The sequence below is a fragment of the Nuphar pumila genome, chromosome 3, assembly GCF_984573655.1.
Source record: "Nuphar pumila chromosome 3, dmNupPumi1.hap1.1, whole genome shotgun sequence".
Taxonomy (NCBI): Eukaryota; Viridiplantae; Streptophyta; class Magnoliopsida; order Nymphaeales; family Nymphaeaceae; genus Nuphar; species Nuphar pumila.
In genome coordinates, this window is record NC_143251.1 from 23,141,404 (window position 1) to 23,162,491 (window position 21,088).

Consider the following 21,088-nt stretch of genomic DNA (forward strand, 5'->3'; position numbering starts at 1 on the left):
GGGTGAGGGTAATTGTTCAAAAAAACTTACATAGCCTTGGTTTTGCATAAGTTAATGAAGGAGGTTAAGGGGTGAAGAGTTATTTTAAAAAAAGAAAAGAAAAAAGAAGCATAGGAATTGTCCGCATGGAAGAGCACTTCATGTGGGGTGAAGATGGGTGCATGTGTTCATGTTGGACTTGCAGATTTTGTTCTTCATCTAAAAATGGTTTCAGGAGCTTGTGGTTTTGTTTGCACGTGAGGTGTGCTAATATGAGGAATACTATATTCCCTATTTACAGGTAAAAAAACAACAGCAATTTGTATTTGTTAAGCTTTTATTTATCCATTGGAGAAGAGTAGAGACAAAAATAACATGTGGGTGGGACACCAGACATCGAATTTGGTGGTTTAGAGTCCTTGGACAATTTTATTCAAGCATTCCCTTAAATCACCATCACAAAAGTAAAAAAAATGGCAAAAATCTTGGCAGATAAAAACTCTAGAAAAACATTTTTTTTTGTAAATTTCACATTTTTGGTAAAATTTTGGCAATAAAAAATTTAAAAAACACATGATTTTTCTAAGATAAATAGCGGGTAAAAAAACATAAATATCGTGCTTAAAACACAATATTTACGTTTCTGAAATTTCTCGCAATATTTTTGCGAGATTTTCATAAATCTCACGAGAGTACAATCCACTGAAAAAGAAGCAACGACTAACAGAAGTGATAAATCTCGTGATAAGCAACGACTAACAGAAGCGATAACAGTCGTGGGGTTTTACTATCTAAGCAGGGGGCCAATTGGCGCGAATTTCTGACATACTGTACATGTTTCCTCGTTATTGAAAAACAATGCTAATACATAGCGTGCAGATATACCGTTGCTGCGCCAGTTACACTGAAGAAGACCATTTCCATTGTAAATGCAATATTAATAATGAAATAGCTCAAAATGCCATAAGTTCTAGCAGGGTGCACTGAATCTAGAGGCCAAGGCTTCAAACAAATTCAAGTTGAGCATGAGGTTTTGCTTAAATTCTTGTACTCTTGAAGCATTTGAGCCAACCAGTACTCACCACATGTGCCACAGACACATGGGGCCCATCCCATATGACTAGTTCTGGCAAAGCAATGACAGGTGCTGGTTGGCCCAAAACTTCAGGGATCCAAGAATTTGAGTTCTTGAATAGGTCCCCAATCCCCATAGCAATTTAGTCTGAGCATGATTGAGCTTATTCCATGGCATGCTTCCAGGCAAAATTTGAATTTGAAAAGAAAATAAAAAGATCATACCATCTATATGGTCCTGCTGTCTGGGGATGCTGAGGGTAAGGAAGACTAAAATCGTACTGACCTTCAGTCTTTTTGCATGAGGTCATTCTTCACTGCTGAAGACCATCCATCTCAACAATTCTCAAGATAGGCACCACACAATCCAAAGATTGACTGACATTAAGAAGCCAAAGATTGAACCTTCAATGTGGAGTTATGTATGATTGAAAATGAGCCCTTGTATCATCAAGTGCATGCTTTAGGTCAGATTGCAAATTCGTAGGCTCAAGATCAGGTTGCAAAGGCGATGGTTTCGCCTCAAACATTTACTCAAGAGAAGAAAGAGTTTGTAGACAAAAACAATAAGAAGTCAAAGATCAAACTTCGATGTGGAGCTATGTTTGATTGGAAATGAATCCTTAGAGAAACAAGTACATGCTCTGGGTTAAATTATAGGATTCGCAAGCTCAAGAGTTGGATTGCAGATGAAGCAGTTTCGCCTCAATCATTTGCTCGAGAGAAGAGAGGGTTTATTGATGAAAACAGTAATCAGATTGGCATTAAGAAGTCAAAAAATGCACCCCTTAATGTTGAGCCTTTTTCTATTGCATCAATTAATGAACATGTGTGACATAGTTCGTCGAACCCTCTAATATTGTAATATATACTGTGAATGTTTGTAACATATTCATTTTTACTGAAATGAATATATATGCATGAACATGTTCAATTTTGAATGAATATAATGAATATATGTATGACCATGTTTAGTTTGAATGAATTGAATCAACTTGTACCGCATCCTTTGACTAAAAGGTAAATTTACATAATTTTTTTTGCAGATCTCACAAACTTTGCATAAAATATAGGTGAAAAATGACCAGTATTTGTGAGGATGAAGAAGTCTGCATTAAATATATGCAAGGATAAGAAAGTCCACATAAAATTTATACGAACAATTCTTCAACCTCACAAATATTGATTATTTTTTGCCTATATTTTATGAAAACTTTGTGAGGTCTTCCTGATAAAATATATGCAAACTTCTTCATCCTTGCTTAAAATGTATAAGAACTTGTTTGCATTCATTTTATTTTTTCACCTGATACATTGCATTCATTCCATTCTTTCACAAAATGAAGTTGTTCATACATTGCATTCATTATATTCTTTCACAAAATAAAGTCACTCATACATTGTAATCATCTCATTTTTTCATAAAATGAAGTTGCTCATACATTGCATTCTTTCACAAAATGAAATTGCTCATATATTGCATTATGACATTCTTTTACAAAATGAATGAATGGTTATACATTACATTTATTTCACAAAATGAAGTTGTGCATACATTGCATTAATTCCATTCTTTTACAAAAATGATGCTTCTTACTGCCTCTTTGATGGAGAGAAAACTCAGTATGTGCATAGGTACCTCCATCTCTTGGGCCTCAAGAATGCCGCATATCATTGCATCTTGATGAGAATGGGTTTTCAAATGATCAATGCACTCACAAACATTGCAAAAGCATAATTTTTTATCTCACCCATACCATAAAATGTGCTTATCGAAAAAACTTGTCATCAATGATTTTTCACCGATTAAGTGTTGTCGATCTTCTCACCACCAATGCTTGGCCCTGAAAAATAGTCATAATTTTTCACTGGTTGCAGACCTCAAAAATCCTAGTTTTTATAAAATTCATTTTATTTTTATACTATGCTTGTACGAAAATCTGCATATTTTATAAGAAGATCATATATAATTATGTGAAAAGATAAAAATATGTCACATCCCAAATTCCTTATGTTAAGAACACAAAATAAGTATTTCTCATTAAAATCATATTTTATACATAGGCACCAGATATATGTGATTTTACTAAGCTATTTAAGAAGTTACGATCATAAGGAGGTTCACAAAATTTTTTGTATGCTTCATTATGACTGCAAAAAAAAGATGTGCAAACATACATTTAAGTGAGGGTTAAAGAAAAAAAAAAGAATGTTCACATAATTTTTTGCAACTTTGAAATAAAATATGTGATTATATTAACGTATTTACGATTAATAGAGAAGACCCCATAAATAACATTTTTTTTTTGCGCTTCCTATGTCCGCAAAAAAAATGTGCAGACCTCTTTTTAAGTGGGAGTGTTGCTATGCCCGACAAGTGATCGATATATTGCATGAACTTTATGAGTTTTGTACACACTAAGGGTAAAGGTCTTAAAAAAAAAGTTGGCTATTTACTATTTTGATCATCAAACTGATTTTGGTAAATTGTGGGATTTTTAAGAAAAACATGTTATTTTTATACGGTCATTTATCATTGTGCTAAGCAATTGCCCCCTACACATGTAATTAATTGTTGCCATCTTAGAGGAGAGGATTGTTAATGGAGATTGTATTTTGGCATAGGTTCTAGGCAGTCCTGCATCCAATTTTTCTTGGTCATGGATTAGACGAACAAGGTCTCGGTCACATCTGGATTGAACAACTTGGACCTCATCCAATCTAAAATTTCATCCAGCATTGTTGCTCAAGCTTGCCGTATTTGAAATAAACATGTAAAAATGGTAGAGCTGGATCCGAAAAATTGGGCTATGATTTCCTTGCGTGCGTCATAGGGGACTTATGTCACTCATCCATCCAACTTCAGATATGGGTCTAAATGCATAGGATCCCGTTGGGTCAGGGTCCATGGTCAATGGCAATCGGTAAATTTATTCCACTGACAGTACAGTCAATTTTTGGACAAAAAATGCATCATCATCATTTATTACTATTATTGTTTATTAGTGGTATGAATTGGCAACATCACCAAGGAAGATTCTGCTGTCCTAAATTAGGTTTTTGCTGAGGTTTTCCTGGCAACAAGCATGCAGACCATCCCCCTTCCCCTCTGCAAACTTTCTAAAGTCCAATTTTCAAAAGAGCCAACTAGAAAAAGACAACAAGAGTTTAAGGCTTTTAGCAGCCATAGTAACTCATGCACACACTTTCATATGGTAAAAACAAAATTGTGGGGTCCCAAGAATAAATACTACCATTTTGCCAAAACTATCCTTTCCAACATAAAAAAATTTCAAAACAACATTCCTCATAAGCCCATGACTTTTCACAAGGAGTCTCACTATTAACAAATTTTTTTTCTTTTCTTTTCGACAGAGAAAGTTGGGGTTAGGCAGACCCCCTACCAGTTATACAACTATACCATAGGGATTCGAACTTGCAATGTCCCAACGCAAGGAGACGTGCACTAACTGCTCCTGCCACACAAGAGGAGCTGGTACTATTACCAAATTGCCATAGTCATCAACTTGTCTGGTAAGAGCAGATAGTGCATGTCACATTGTGTTTGAACACCAAATGGTATGGTTGTATAACTGGTAGGGTCTTCCTAACCCTTACTTTCTCTGTTAAAAGAAAAAAAACAAATTGCCAAACTCATCCCAACTTATCCTCTCTTTATGTAGTGATGGATACATACATTACACAGGCTACTAGAATATGAGAACTACCGTATGAACTGCATATTTTAAACACCTTTTTCTCCCAATATCCGATCATGCAGATATGTGTAACATAATAAATTTGCTAAGAATGTACTGTTGGATCGTGTATTTTAGACAAAAAGGAATGATTTTTGAGTGCTTGAATATTTATAAAAATTTTAAGCTATTGATTTTCAAGCCTTAAAAAGTTTTGCTTATGCAATTTAACCAAATGATTCATACGCTGATTCCTATAAAACCAAACATGTAGATTACATTTAGATTCAAAAGAAAATAACAAAAACTCATGAAAATCTCAGTTCACCTGGTTTTCATATTCTAACTACATTATACAAAGCTTTTCAAACTCCGGAAAAGAATGCTACAACAAAAATTTACCATATAAGAAATGGCCAATGCTTACTTTGAAAAAACATTTGTCATTTTGAGATTTGAAGTTTATCAACACCATTTCTGGGACAAACCCATATTAGATATCATCTGCCTTATCTTCAGATCAAGGGTTATATTGTAAGACATTTCTGTCATTTTGAGCATAAGGGCAGTTATGACAGTTTCAAAGTGGCAATTCTGGATGTTATTAACAATGGCATGACCAATATGGTAACTGTGCCCAAAAGAGAATCCAACTCCTCACCTACAAAAAGGTCCGGTCCCTCTGCTCAAAGTCTCTTTCTGCTCTAACAGAGTACAGAAACAGGGTTATCTCTACAAACCAAGTTTGATCCATGGCTAAATCACAGAGGTACAAAGGTGTGAGACAGAGGCACTGGGGCTCCTGGGTCTCTGAAATCAGGCACCCTCTGCTGTAATACCTTCAACCCCTCTGAAAAAGAAGCACAACTTTGCATGCATTTGAATTACTAAGTTCTTTCCATTTTTTCCATTTTCAGGAAGACCAGAATCTGGCTTGGAACATTTGAGACAGCAGAGGATGCGGCGCGAGCTTACGACGAAGCAGCTCGGTTGATGTCAGGGCCGCGGGCTCGAGCCAACTTTCCGTTTGATCCAAATTCTTCAAATTCAAGCACGTTCACGGCGAGCATAACAGCAAAGTTGCAGAAGTGCTATCACGCGAGAATGCAACGAGAGAAGCCCGCCGGTGAACCCCCAGAAGAGGTCAATGATCTACAGAGGATCGACGAAAATGAGGGCAGCAGGAAAGAGGAAATGGATGAGCATTATGAGAGTTTGGATGAGGAGCACATTGAACAGATGATAGAAGAGCTTCTCTACTATGGACCAATGGAGATTTCCTCTTCTTCCTCTTCGTATTTGGCGTCAGAGTAATAGTTATGCTTTGGGTTTCGAGTGTGCATTATGGATTGATGGTAGTCATACTTTCTACTACATATAGATATGTACAAGAAAAATAAAGATACAGGGGAGGGGGGGGGGGCTTCATAGTCTTTTTGTTATGCTTCTTGTGCTGTTTCAAACCGAACCCATGTCAACTGAGCACTGACTCAATGGAGACGGGTATCAGACTGGTAGCTGGACACTCCGTTTTGCCCTCAACAAGCGTCGACACCATTTTACCCTCTATACATACAAGTTTATATTCGATTTAGAATTTAGAATTATATTTTTATTTTATGATTTCTTATTTTCAGTATATAATATATATTTTAGATATACCATATATATTTAGATTATATTGAGTTTATTTTAAAATTATTTTATACTTATGTGATATTTAATATATATGTATATAGCCGGGTCTCCTTGCCCATATTTTTCGAAATTGCTGTCATTCCATACCTGCACCTGCACCCAGTTTACATAGGTATCAGAGTTTGTGAATGTTCATCCTCTTTGTGGACTCCATATGAGTTAGTCCGATCAAATTAAAGAAATTAAAAGATGTTATCATTGTCCTCCTTCCTCTGCTCATCAATACTATGGTTTATGAGTACGTGGACTTACTGTGCTCCTTATGAAGCTGAATATATATATATATATATATATATATATATATATATATATATATATATATATATATATATATATATATATATATATATATATATATATATATGAGAGAGAGAGAGAGAGAGAGAGAGAGAGAGAGAGAGAGAGAGAGATTTCAGAAGGTTGGCTTCCATCGAGCGTTACCCTCAGCCTGGTTTCAGTTATTTTTTTCATTAATGCCAGTTAATGTGGAACATGGCAGTTTCAAGTTATGAAATAAGAATGGACCCAATCTCTGCCATGTAGGGTCTTGTTACGTGTGATATTTCCTAAAAGGAACATTTAAAAGACAAGAATGGGAGAAAGATGAGCATAGACTCGGACTAGTCTCATCTATTTTTGGGTAATCACTGGTTCCCATGTTCTTTTTTGATATTTACATGGAGAAACCGCCCCCAGAAATAGTTACTTATGGTCACTGTCCTAGCAGTGTAAAACTCTCTGTGGGCTTACCCCCCTGTCCCCAGGGAGTCGCAGGCTTCAGATTGTGGAAGGAGTGATGCCCATGCAAGGGGTGATGCCCATGTTGGATTATGATGAAAATAAGTATTTTCCATGGTAAGATTTTAGTGCACTTTTCACTCAACCCGTATCCTTTTATATATCTATCTTTCTACCAAAAAAGGATTGCTTTATAACAAATTTAAGAGTGACATAAAAACCTTTTTGTGTATACCTGTTCTTATCCTAATTTTTGAGGAAAAACTTTGGATTGTTCCTTCTCATAATCTTTTCAATTTACTTTTAATTTGTTTTCTTTTTATTACCAACTTTAAAAGTATTACTTTTAAGCAAAACATTTAAAAAAAAAATACACCCTTAAATTGTGAAACCTTTGCCTTCGTTTAGGTTTTTGTTTTTTTAGCCTAGTATGCACAAAGCGTGCCTCTTCTAAGATGTCTAAATGTGGTGTCTGCACTATCATAGACAAATCACAGTAGTCAGATCCAAACTTGAGCATCCATTGATTCCTCTATTTTGTATCGATCCAGATTGAGGATCCATAACTAGTCAACGTTGCGACTCCCCGGGGCTAAGGGTTGAATTTTTCACTGCCAGGACAGTGACCATAAGTACGGCAGGCAGAGTCAGCGGCGCGGCGCTAAGTCTCTGATCCTAGGGTGGTTTCTCTGTGTAAATATAAAAGAAAAAAAACAAATAAGTTCCACAAACAAGCACAAGTTTCGCCTATAAGTCAAAGAGGAATTTGTGTTCATTGTTTGAAATTTTGAACCATACTTATTTGCCTATAAGTCAAAGAGGAAGGGGGAAATGAAAAATCAATTACATGATTTGCTAATATTCTTTCATGTTTAACACTCTTACGGGACTATGCTCATTGGCCACTTTAAGTATGAGATGAAACAGTGGTCAGCGGGGTGATTGTGAGGATGATGAGATGAAGACACCAGATCAAACTTCACTGCTGCACGAGTGTGTCTGTAAGCGGGTCACTTAAGGCACCGTGAGTGTGCCCCACAGAGGTTTTCCTTGCTTCGGTGAGGATTCTTCGTCATATATATATATATATATATATATATATATACAAAGGCGTAGCTAGGGGGGGCAGGACTGGGCTGTAGCCCAGTCCTGCCTCCCGAAACAGTTAATTTTTTTTTTTTTTAAAAGCCCAGTCCTAGCCCAGCCCTGATTCCATATGAAATAGATTTTTATCCATTTTTGTAGCCCAGCCCAGTCCTAGCCCAGCCCTGACAGCAGCAAATAGTTTGATTTGTCCATATGAAATAGATTTTTATTAATAATTGTAGCCATTTTTTATTTTATCTCAAAAAAATTTTTTCGGGGGCAGCGCCCCCAACCCCCAACTATCACACGAATACTTTTTTTTTTTGCTACACCCCTGTTTGCCCGCCCCCCCCCCCCCCCCCCGCTCACATGAATCCTAGCTACACCCCTCTCTCTCTCTCTATATATATATATATATATATATATATATATATATGAGATGAACATGTGTGTGCACCCTCACGAGTTGTTCCATCTCATATATATATATATATATATATATATATATATATATATATATATATATATATATATATATATATATATATATATATATATATATATATATATATATATATATATATGAGATGGAACAACTCGTGAGGGTGCACACACATGTTCATGCAAGGACGCACTCATGACTGCACACCTCCAATGCAAGAATGTGCAAAGAAAACTTTTTGCATCCCATTCTTCACATAGAGCTATAAAATTAGTGTATATACTTGGCAACTAGTGAAAAGCCTCTTAGCAGTTGGCAATTAGCTATAGACAAGGAAATTATACTCACGTTCTCTGATGTGGATTCTAACTTAAATGTTGGTTCATAGTACTACGGATAATTAGGCATATGTAAAGGCTTACTAACCTGGTTCTTGCCTGGAAAAATAATGTTTATGTTTTTTAATTAAAAAATTACAGATCTTAATGGGAACCTGAGTTTGACTTGGGTTCATAAAGAATACTTGGTTCCATATATGCTTATCTGACTCTACGGATTCAACCTGAATTATGCTACATTATTTAACAATCGGTACATATATCTTGAATATATATATATATATATATACAACAACAACTACTACGCCTTCATCCCAAAACAATTGGGGTCGGCGATATGAACCAACAAAGAAAATCATTATGGGTCTTCCACATGAATCCTTCTCCTCCATTCATTTCTATCCAATGCCATGTCCTCGGTGAGGTTCAAAGCATTCATATCCTTTCTTATCACCTCCATCCATGTCTTCCTAGGCTTACCCCGACCTCTTTTAACTAATATATTTTCCCATTTCTTCATCCTTCTAACTGGAGCATCATTAGGCTTTCGTCGAATATGTTCAAACCACCGTAAAAGATTCTCTCTCATCTTATTTTCAATGGGTGCAACGCCTACCTTCTTACGTATCTTCTCTCGTTCCGAATCTTATATATATATATACACATTAGTAGAATTTTATCTGCAGTATACTTATCTGCTTCCACTTTTCCTTTTTCTGCTTCAAACGTCATCAAGGACATACTTTTCAATTCAGTTCATCAGTCTTCGAGGGCCCTGTCAATTCCTAATGAGCTGTTGGGCCCTGAGTCTATGGTTGAGAGCTGAACATCCCGAGTGATTCCTTGGAAGGAGCAACACGAGTGCTGGTATATGGGTCTCTGATAACATTGGGAATCCAGAAGGAGCTTATTAGCAGTTTGTTGATGTAAATACTTCATCTGATTTATGAGAAAGTTGAATATTTGCAGCCGATCCACTCTTTTCTTACAGTAAGGTGGTTCATTTTTTTGTCCTCTGTTAGCCGAGTCTGGTTTGCTGTATCGTGCATGCAAAATCAATCTCGTTTAGCTAGTCATTGTACTTTTTGTCATTTGATGAATTGAAAAATAGATTCAGGACCATTCGCATATTTGCTCATAGATTTATTTCATGCAAATTATCAGATCCTTCTGTTTGATCTGCTTCAATGGCTTAAGCAAGCAACATTTGGTAAATTTTTTGGTTCCCAGAACTTTATATATGAATGTTATTAATAAAAAATAACGCGATATAGAAAAAGCTTTTGAAAACATCGACTATCAATTCAGACTATTTTTTTTTGTATCTGTTTTGGATTTGGATCAATGTTTTAGATCAGATCTATGTTAAAATTTGAATTAAATCTGATCCATTTATATTTTTTAAATGTAAAATCCTTGTTTCTCGTCTCCCTTTTTTCTTATTGGATTCTGAATTACAATATAAAATTTTGCATCCAGATTCAACTTCATTGGGTCTCATTCAGACCTGGACTTGGATTCGTCTTATTGCATATAAATCAGATTATCAAGAATGATCCAGTTTGTGCTGAATCCATACGCATCCCTATTGTCGAGCAATTTAGACTTAGCCTAGCCAACCTTAATTTGAATAGAACCAAGCGTAGACCCATGATCACTTATGGTTATGGGTAAGGGATACGCATGAAAGCGGGTCATTTATATTAGGACCTACTCCAGCTATATTGTATAATCCAAGCACGGTTTCCCAATTGGGTGGGACTCACACCTGTCCCATTCCAGACCGAGTAGCGTCTTATCAGTTCTCCACATTGGGTCAGTTCATTTCCTGTCGAGTTCCATATCGACCCGGTCCTAGAATATTTTTCTGTGATTCAGAACTCTTGTAGAAGCAGATCCAATGTTCGGGACCCAGCTCATATTAAGAGTCTAAAAGTTTGGGTAGGGCTGTCAATGGATCCAATATCCAGCCCATTAAGAACACCCAAATCCGTCCAAACAACTTGTAGGTGAGTTCAGGTTTCGGTTTTGTCCGAGGGACCAATACGGGGGTGTCCCCCATCCAGGGGTGAAGATGGGTACGCTCGCTCTGTGTTTGTAGGATAAACTCGGTTCGATGACGCAACGCATTCTTAAGCACACGTAAAAGGTGCCCTGGGGCTACTGTTTTTGTTCAATTGGCCTTGGAATTTGTCCCAGACAAGTTCCTAGGGTGTGTTCCATTAATTGCGGAACCTTTCTAGAATGCAGTCATTCTGCGTGGGTTAAGAAAATGGGATTCCAAACTTGACCCCAGATAATTTAATCATTTTAAGGGATACTTTTTTGTTGGAAATATGGGATTGAGTTGGATACTTGACACCATCCGACCCTAGATTTGGGTACTATTTTCACTTAAGAATTAATAATAAATGATTATATATTCCCGTATGGTTAGATATCGACAAAAACCCTAGAATAAACAGACCGAAATAATTTTCAGAAATTCAAATAAGATCAGGCCGATGGATGAATTATATAGGGAAATGAAAAACCTACAAAATGTGCACGGTGCTAAATGAAACTCCATGATGAATTATATAGGGAAATTAAAACCTATGGAATGTGCATGGTGATAAATGAAATGTTATTGAATCTTCATTCATGTGGCCATAAGATGATTGTTGGGAGGCTATTCCAACCATTACTCTCTTTCAATGGTTGCAACTATTCAAGCATATAACAATTAAAGTACAAAACTAATCAAACTAAGTTACAAGATAATAATGTACATTGCAAAGAGATGTCTTTCTTGATGCTGAAAGGTTTTTTTTTCAAGGACGTGTCTCAAACTTGAACCCTTTGTTATGAGTATGAACCTTCTCAGTTGTAGGAGGGTTGAGAAGTGTGAACCTTCTCAGGCGATTTTGAGCGTAACAATGCACGCTTCATCCCGCCCAAATCTATGTTTTTGAATTTTCTTCATGTGATCGTGATTGTGTGCACTCATCAAAATAGAGTGCGCTCGTTGTCGAGAAAATCAACCAACATAAAAAAACCAGGCACACAAGGGGAATTTAGCGAAGAAAGGTCAGTCAACATTTTATGTTTTGCATTATCAAATACTGATTAGAAATCACTGTTTGGGAAAACCAATTTATGAGGGTAAAAGTTTTCATAAATAGAAGGCTTGGGAGAGTTGTCAGAGCTAACTCTTTTTGGGGTTCACCACTAAGTAATCGGCCTACCGAAAAGGGCATCGATTCACTGAAAGGGCTCGATTCCTTTCTCACTATGAGAGGCAAAACCCTCTAAAAGGGAATAGTAAGGGAGAAAGACCAACCTTTTTGTTGGTTTTTAGAAAGAAAAGAAAGAAAGAAAGAAAGGGTTAGTGGCTCCCTCTCTCTGTTTCAATCTCAGGCTACAGAGGGAAACCCTACTCTCTCTCTTCCTACCAGTCTAGAAGAAGCAAAGCAGAGGGCGCATTGTCCCTCCGATCTTTGTTGTGCAGCCACCAGCCGAATATCTCACCTCTCGCCGAAACCCAAACAAAAAAAAGGAAGAGGGTTTGCTTGTTGCCCCCTTCGTTCTTTCATCGAAAATCGATGGAAGAGGCATTTGCCCTCTTGCCAGAGTTCACCTACAGTGAGAAGGGGCAGGGGCAGGGTTGTTGAGATAATTCCACCCTCCCACCGAAGATCGCCTACAACGGTGGAGGAGCGAGGGTTGTCTTGTTAAGACTAAAGGAAAAAAAAGTTTTACCTTGTCGGTAGTGACCCGATCCTCCAGCGTCGCAGTGACTCTGCCGTCCACAGAGTGTTGAATGGAGCAGGCAAGCATCACCATCCATTTATTCTTAGAAAATCGAAAAGGGGAACCCGACAGGGCTTCCTCTGCTCATGCTCTCAAATCTCGTCGAATTTGTCGTCGGTGATGGCTGATGGTGATGAGTCGGACGAAGTAGGCGGGCATTGCCAAAGAGGCAGTCATCCACCACCTCTAGTGAAGAGCATTGTCGCCAGAATATCCCTTCTTTTATGGCGAGGACGCATCGCCAGAGAGGAGGAACAAAAAAACGGAACGATTTCGAGAAGGGTCGAGAACCCTTCTTCTTTTGTTAATAAAAATTAATAATAAAATAAATAAAATAACAGTTTTGCTTAAGTCCAATAATTCTTGTTAATTCCATTTAGGACCCCTTGAATATTCTGCACAAAGGGTTTATTTTCTGAAATTTCCAGAAAAAGGCTTATTTACTCATTTTTTCTGAAATAAGTCTCTACATATAGTTTTTACAGAAACAGGCTTTCTATTTTTTTGAATTTACAGAAAGAGGGTTGAAACTTTGTGTTTAACTCAACAAGTTTTTTGAGGTTTCTGTTTTGATTTTTGCTTAAAGAGGGTTTTACTTTTCTGAAATCATAGAAAAATGGTTCTCCTTTCCTGATAAACTCAGATAATTTTAAACAATATTTTGCTTTACTGAATATTTACAGAAAGACTACTAATGTTTTCTAAAATTATAGAAAGAGTGTCAAAACTTTCTGTTTAACTCAAAAAGTTACAGAAATAGGTATTTGTGTTTTTGCTTACACAACCCTCCTTTATTTTTCTAAAACTATAGAAAGGTGGTCTTGAGTTTCAGAAAACCACATAGTACTTATTTTGGCAATAGTGCTTAAAATTTTAGCATTTTTGTGTATTTATTGCATACTTAAGTATCTTGTTGCATGCTAAACTAGTTTAGAAAGAATTAAAACTAGTCACATTAAAAAATATTAGTTGAAATAGTTTTAGTAATCATAATATTTGTTTATAATTAGGATAATAGCAAATTGAATAGTCATGACTGAGTTGTTCAAAATTAAAAAACTCAATGAAACAAATTTTGGAATGTGGAGGAAGATGAAGTATTTATGAACACATGACAAGACCCTGCAAGTATTTAATAATGTGAAATCTTCACTAACTGATAAATCTAGTGAAGAAGAGAAGAAAACTTATAATAAGTTTATCAAGAACGATCAACTTGCTTGAGCAACTCTTCTAACATTCATGCAAGATGACCTTATCCGAGTATTTGAAGACTTTGACACTACAAAGAAAATGATGAAAGAAGTATGATATGACTTTAGAAACCCATATTCAACTTTTTCTGAAACAATATAACTCATGTAAGATGAAAGAGTAGACAATGTAGTCAATCATGTGAATCAAATGTTGGTAATGACTAATGACTTAGTCATAACTGTAAATGATATTTCTGAGTGAATGCAAGTCTCCATCATACTAAACAACCTTCCTCAAACTTGAAAGATGGTGTCAACTGCCATGAGATTAACCAAAAAAAGTCATTTTCTAACTGAGTTGCCTCTGCAATTAGCACATGTCAAAAGATAGAAAGGGAGAAATCATGAATACCCAAGAATCCTTTCTAGCAACCTTTTATAGGTTCAAGTCTAAGGGCACATTCTTCAGAAAATTTAAGAAGAATAAATTCAACAAAAATCATCCAGTGCAAACCAAAAACTCCAAGACTGCAACCAAGGGAGCATGTTTTTTTTATGAAAAAATTGGGCATTTTAAGAAAAGATGCTCAAGTAAAACCAAGAAAGAGAATTCAGGAAAACAAGTTACTCGAGAATGTGAAATAGTTTGCACTGTGTCTGAATCATTGATCACGGATGGCGATATCTCAAGATGCTAGATTGATTCAGGGGTGACACAATATGTGTCTAAGTCAAAGGAAAGACTTATGGAGATGAAGGAGTTGAAGCCTGAAGTTCATAAGGTGTATATGGAAAATAACACCTACAATGATGTAGTCGGGATATGGACCTACAGGCTCCAAATAGAAGGGACTAGTCTTCTAATGACAAATATACTTTATGTATCTTCCATAAGAAGAAATCTTTTAGCAGAAGGAGACTTTGCTAAAAAGGGTTTCAAAATCCGTTTTCAGGGTGACAAGGTTAGGAAAGATAGAAAAGTGAAGCTCAGGGGTTGCTATGATATTAACCATTGTCTCTTTCATTTAAATGTAACTTCTATAAATAATACAATGAATGTTTCTGGTTATATGGAGTGTGCATTTAATGTTGATGCATATTTATGACACTTAAGGTTAGAACATGTAAATGTTAATAAAATGAAAAAATTAATTTGCATGAGATTATTATTTTGTCTTAAAAATATAGAATTTGAAATATATGAATCATGCATATCAGGTAAAATGATTATACAACATTTTTCTAAGAAAAGTAGGGCATGTGACTTACTAGTTTTAGTACACACAGATATATGTGGGCCCTTAACAGTAGAAACACATAAAAAGAAATCATATTTCATCACATTCATAGATGACTACTCAAGGTATGGATAAATATACCTAATATCTAAAAAATCTGAAGCTCTATAAAAGTTTAAGGTATATAAACATGAAGTTGAAGGACTATTATGAATGAAACTCTAAGTTATTAAATCTGATAGAGGAGGTGAATATAACTTCAATGAGTTTAAGACTTTTTGCAATGAAAATAACATAACTACTTATACAACTATGTCTTATACACCTCAACAAAATAATATAGCAGAAAGAAGGAATAAAACCCTAATGGATATGACAATATCTATGTTGACACATACAAATCTTTTCAAAATTTTTTGGGAAGAATCTATATGCATTGCCATGTATATTCTAAATAAGGTTCTTTCTAAGGTTGTAGAGCTTACACCTCATGAGTTATTGACTGACAGAAAACCCAACTTTAGTCATCTGCGAAAGTGAGGGTCACCTGCTCATGTATTGACTCTTAATCAAATGAGGGACAAGTTAGATAACAAGATTATCAAATGCATCTTTATGGGATACCTAAAGGGATCAAAGAGATATCATCTATATAATCCCGAGAAAGAATTTATAGAAAGTAGGGAGATAGAATTCTTGGAAACAAAAGAAATTAATTTTAATCTTGAAGATGATTGTGTCCTTTTGGATATCATAAATGATTATAGGATATTTACTCAAGAGTTAAGGCATAACGATTCAGTTGTAAATAATAAGCAAACTTCACAACCAATAATTGGACAGAAAAGAACAATAATTTCTCCATCTTATTTGAATGATTATTATACATTATTGAGTGAATAATTATGCTATTTTATGAACTTGGATAAAACTCTTGATAACTTGAGTTTTGAAGATGTAATTGCTTCTAATGAATCTGAACTATAGAAAGAAGCAATGAAAGATAAGTTAGATTTCGTAAAAAAAACAGAGTTTGGGAACTAACCATATTATCTAATGGATATAGGGCAATTGGTAGTAAGTGGGTTTTAAAGAAAAGACTCAAGGCATATGGATCTATTGACAAATTTAAAGCAAGATTAGTAGCAAAATACTATTCTCAACAAGAAGGGATTGATTATGAAGAAACTTATTCTCCTATAGCCAAACTAGTATCTATTTGAATTATTTTGGCATTGATAGTTTATTTTGATCTTGACCTATATCCAATGGATGTGAAAAAAGTCTTTTTAAATGCTAAACTAAATGAAATTATTTTCATGCAGCAATCAGAAGGTTTTGAAATTGAAGGTTAAGAGGATAAAGTATATAAGTTAAATAAATCCTTGTATAGACTTAACCAGCCATCAAGGCAATGGTATTTGACTTTTTATAATGCTATAACCAAGTTGGGTTATGAGGCAAATAGTCTGAATCACTGTGTATATGCCAAAAATAGTCGATTAAGTTTATTGTGTTATCTCTCTATGTTGATGACATATTAATTACAGAAAATGATATAGTCATGATAAATATGACTAAATTATGGTCAAGTTCTCGATTTGAAATGAATGATATGGGTGAAGCTTTATATATCCTTGGAATTAAAATACAAAGAAATAGAAAATCGAGATTACTATGTCTAAGTCAAGAAAAATATTTTGACTACATTCTAAAGAACTTTAGAATGAAAAGTATCAAGGCAAAGGGTACTCATGTAGTAAAAGGTCTAAAACTAAGTAAGAACGATTGTCTAGAAGTTAGACAAGAAAAGTTGAATGTTCTTTATACTCATGCAATTGGAAGCTTGACATATGCAATGCTTTGCACTAGACTTGATTTAAGTTTTTCTATAAGTCTAGTGAGTAGATATCAAAGTAATCTTGGGTTCTCTCATTGAGAAACAGTGAAAATGATTTTTTGATATCTAGGGAAAACTAAAGAACTCAAGCTATATTATTAATCTGATAGTCTAAACCATGTAGGTTATTCAAATGCTGACTTTGTTGGTGATAGCGATGAAGCAAAGTCTACCTTTAGTTATATATTTATGTTAGGAGGTAGAGCAATTTCATGGTCATGCAAGAAACAAGGGTGTGTGACACAACATACCCAATAAGCTGAGTATATGACCTGTAACATGGCAACCACTTTTGGTGTATAGATAAGTCACTTCCTAAATGAGTTAAAATTGGATATTTCAAAAAAAACTAATTCAACTTTATTGTGACAATAAAGCTGCTACAAGACTGATACAAACATAAGTTGATAACTCTAAAAGTAAGTATATTGCAGTTAAATATCAATATATTCATGATATGCTTATGAAAAATGAAATAGCAGTAGACTATATTTCTTCAATTGACATGGTAGCGGATCCGCTAACCAAGGCAGTCATTGAGAATGTTTTCGCAAGACATATGAATAAGATGTGACTCAAGTATATCTAAGTGGTGAGTGAATAAAATATCACTCAGAAAGTGTGTATGCAATGTTCCAATTGAGAATAAGCATAGAAACACAAAATATCCCATATGACCAAGTGAGAGATGTAAGGTCATAGAAACACATAATATCCCTTATAACCAAGTGGGAGATGTAAGGTCATATGGCCATAAAATGATCCCAACAGTCACTCTCTCCCAATGGTTGCAATTGTTTAAGCATATAACAATTAAAGAACAAAACTAATCAAATTAAGTTACAAGACAATAATGCACATTAAGATACAATTATATGCTTGAATTGCAAAGAGATGTGTCTCTTGGGGCTTAAGGGATTTCTCCTAGAGATGCATTCTAAACTTGATTATAAATGCAGTGTATGAGTCTAAGAACATATACTGAATTCAAATTCTCTGAGTGCGAGAGAAGTAACGTTGTGTAAGAGAGTTGAGAAGTGTGGACCTTCTCTGGCGATTTCGAGCGTAACAACACACACTTCAACCCGCCAAAATCTGCATTTTCGTATTTGCAGTTTCCTACACTCCAGTGTTTTTTTTTTTTCGAAAATCTGATGTAATCTATATGCTTGTTTTTATAGGAATCACTTCTTGAAGCATTTGATTCTGATGCAACTTTTTATAAGGCTTTAAAAAATCAATGGCCTATAATTTTTATAAAATTTTGTGGCTCAAAATACTATTGTTTTCATCCATAATGCATGGTCCAAATATCAATCTCTAGTAAATCAATCATCATGAACACATCTATGGGGCCAGAATTAAAAAAAAACTGAAAATCCAATAGCATGTTTCATTTAGCATCGTGCCCATTTTGTAGGTTTTCATTTCCCAAACTATATATATATGAGAAAAACATGCCAAATGAGCTTTTCGGCTTTTTGGAACTTCTTTTGTGAATCTGATTGTATGGATGCGTTTGTCATGGTTGATTTGTTAGGAATTGATGCTTGACCATGTACTTTCAATGAAAAAAATGATATTTGGAGACTAAAAAAATTACAAAGATTTTGAACCATTAAATTTTATAATCTTATAAAAACCCACCAACGTGTGAGAATTTAATGCTCCAAGAGTTGATCCCTATAAAGTTCATTACATATATCAAATCTGTATGGTTAAAATTTAAAAATAAAATGAAATAAGCCCAAAAATTCTATTTAGCATGTTTCCTCACTATATATAATAGGGTGTATCGTCAAACACTTAAAGTGTCCCATGATTTTTGAACACTTGTGTGCTGCTGATTGCATGCGCGATCAGTGGCGTAAAAAAATTATGCACAAAAAGGTTTTTAGTAGTTGTCAAGACCACCGTTAAAGTCCTGGGTGACCTAGGCAGAAAAATGAGTTTTAGCGGCAGTTCAAAACCACTGCTAAAGCTCATATTTAAAAAAAATAAGAACGCGCGATAGAAGGGGGGTCCAATGATACCTTATATAGGGTAATACATCCATGCAAAATAGGTTTTTCCGCTTTTCCATTTTTTTTTCGTGGTTCTAACCCCATAAATGTGTTGGTCATGGTCAATTTACTAGAAACTCACACATGGATCATATATTTTCAATGAGAAAAATGATATTTGGAGCATCTAAAATTTATAAAGATTTTGGAACATTGTTTTTTCAAACCTTATAAAAACTCAACCAGGTGTCAATCAAACACTTCAAGAGCTGCTGATTCCTATAAAATCAAGTACTTAGGTCACATCTGTATGGTCAACATTTAAAAATAAAATGAAAAAGCCCGAAAAACCTATTTAACATGTTTCATTTAGCATAGATGTATTTTTTATATTGCAATTAATCAATTAACAAAAAAATAAAAACCCTAATTGATTAAATCTACTTATTACAATTAATCAATTAATAAAAAAATAAAAACCCTAATCGGCTAATATTATTAAATCTAATCTAAATTTAAGTAAACTAAATTCTGAAACTAAACTAACTAAATCTAAAAAAAATAGCAACAACTATTGTGAAACAAGATTAATAACTAAAAAAATGATTATCTATTGGCACACAAATCAAGAAAATGATTATTTATGACTTTCTATTTTTTTCTTTTTAAGTTTTTAGATGCAAGAAAACTTAACTAAACTAGATTAAATCAAATGAATATGCAATGAGATGATTTATGATATGCAAAACTAAGACTACGATGAAACGAAGAAGAAGAAGATGGTTTTTACCTGTTGCACCCAAACACACTTCAGCTCTCTCTCCGACAGAGAGGATGCAAGGAATTGACAATGCTGAGGTTTAGAAGACAGATTGAGAAGCATAAAAAGCAAGAAAGGAAGAGGGTAGGCAACCAATCGATCAAAAAAGGGGAAGAAATGAAGAAGGGGAGGCAAAGAAGAGAGAGAGAGAGAGAGAGAGAGAGAGAGAGAGAGAGATGATCCAAATAAGAAAAATTATTTTTCTTTCTCAAAAATTCAATTTATAATCCCAATTAGGTTAAAACCTGAATTTTTAAAAAGAGTGATAATTTTTTAGAATTTCCAAAAGAGGTCTCCTTTAGAAAACATATTTTTAAAAGGTTTTTTCTAAAACTAATTAAACTTAGTAACTACTCTCCTAATCTAATTAGATTACAAGTTAAAAACTCTTAAATTAAGTAAAACATCGAAAAATGCAGGGCAAACTTTGAAATTTGCATTTTTTTGATAATTTCTATTTCAATGCGGTGTCTTGAAACTAACCATAAAAGTGAGTTTTTAATACATTTTTTCTATAAATCATGCATAAAATAGTATGAATAAAATGCATATATACATATATGAAACAAACATGCCTAATGGGCTTTTCGGCTTTTTGGAACTTCTTTTGTGAATCCGATCTTATAGATGTGTTTGTCATGGTTGATTTGTTAGGAATTGATGCTCAGCCATGTGCTTTCAATGAAAAAATGGTATTTGGAGCCTCAAAAATTTACAAAGATTTTGAAACATTAAATTTTATAATCTTATAAAAACCCACCTATGTGTTGAAATTTAATGCTCCAAGAGCTGATCCCTATAAAGTTCATTACATATATTACATCTGTATGGTTAAAAGTTAAAAATAAAATGAAATAAGCCCAAAATTTCTATTTAGCATGTTTCCTCTATATATAGCAGGGTGTATCATCAAACACTTAAAGTGCCGCATGATTTTTGGACACTTGTGCGCTGCTGATTGCATGCACAATCAGTGGCACAAAAAATATTATGCACAAAAAGGTTTTTAGCTGTTGTCAATACCGCCGTTAAAGACCTGGGTGACAGCCACGGGGGCAGAAAAATGAGTTTTAACGCAGTTCAAAA

The 21,088-nt window shown here is 34.7% G+C and overlaps 1 pseudogene; it reads left to right on the top strand.

The window, feature by feature from the left end:
* Positions 1 to 5,503: 5,503 nt before the first annotated feature.
* Positions 5,504 to 6,065, top strand: LOC149842285 (ethylene-responsive transcription factor ERF003 pseudogene; annotated as a pseudogene).
* The last annotated feature ends 15,023 nt before the right edge of the window (positions 6,066 to 21,088 follow it).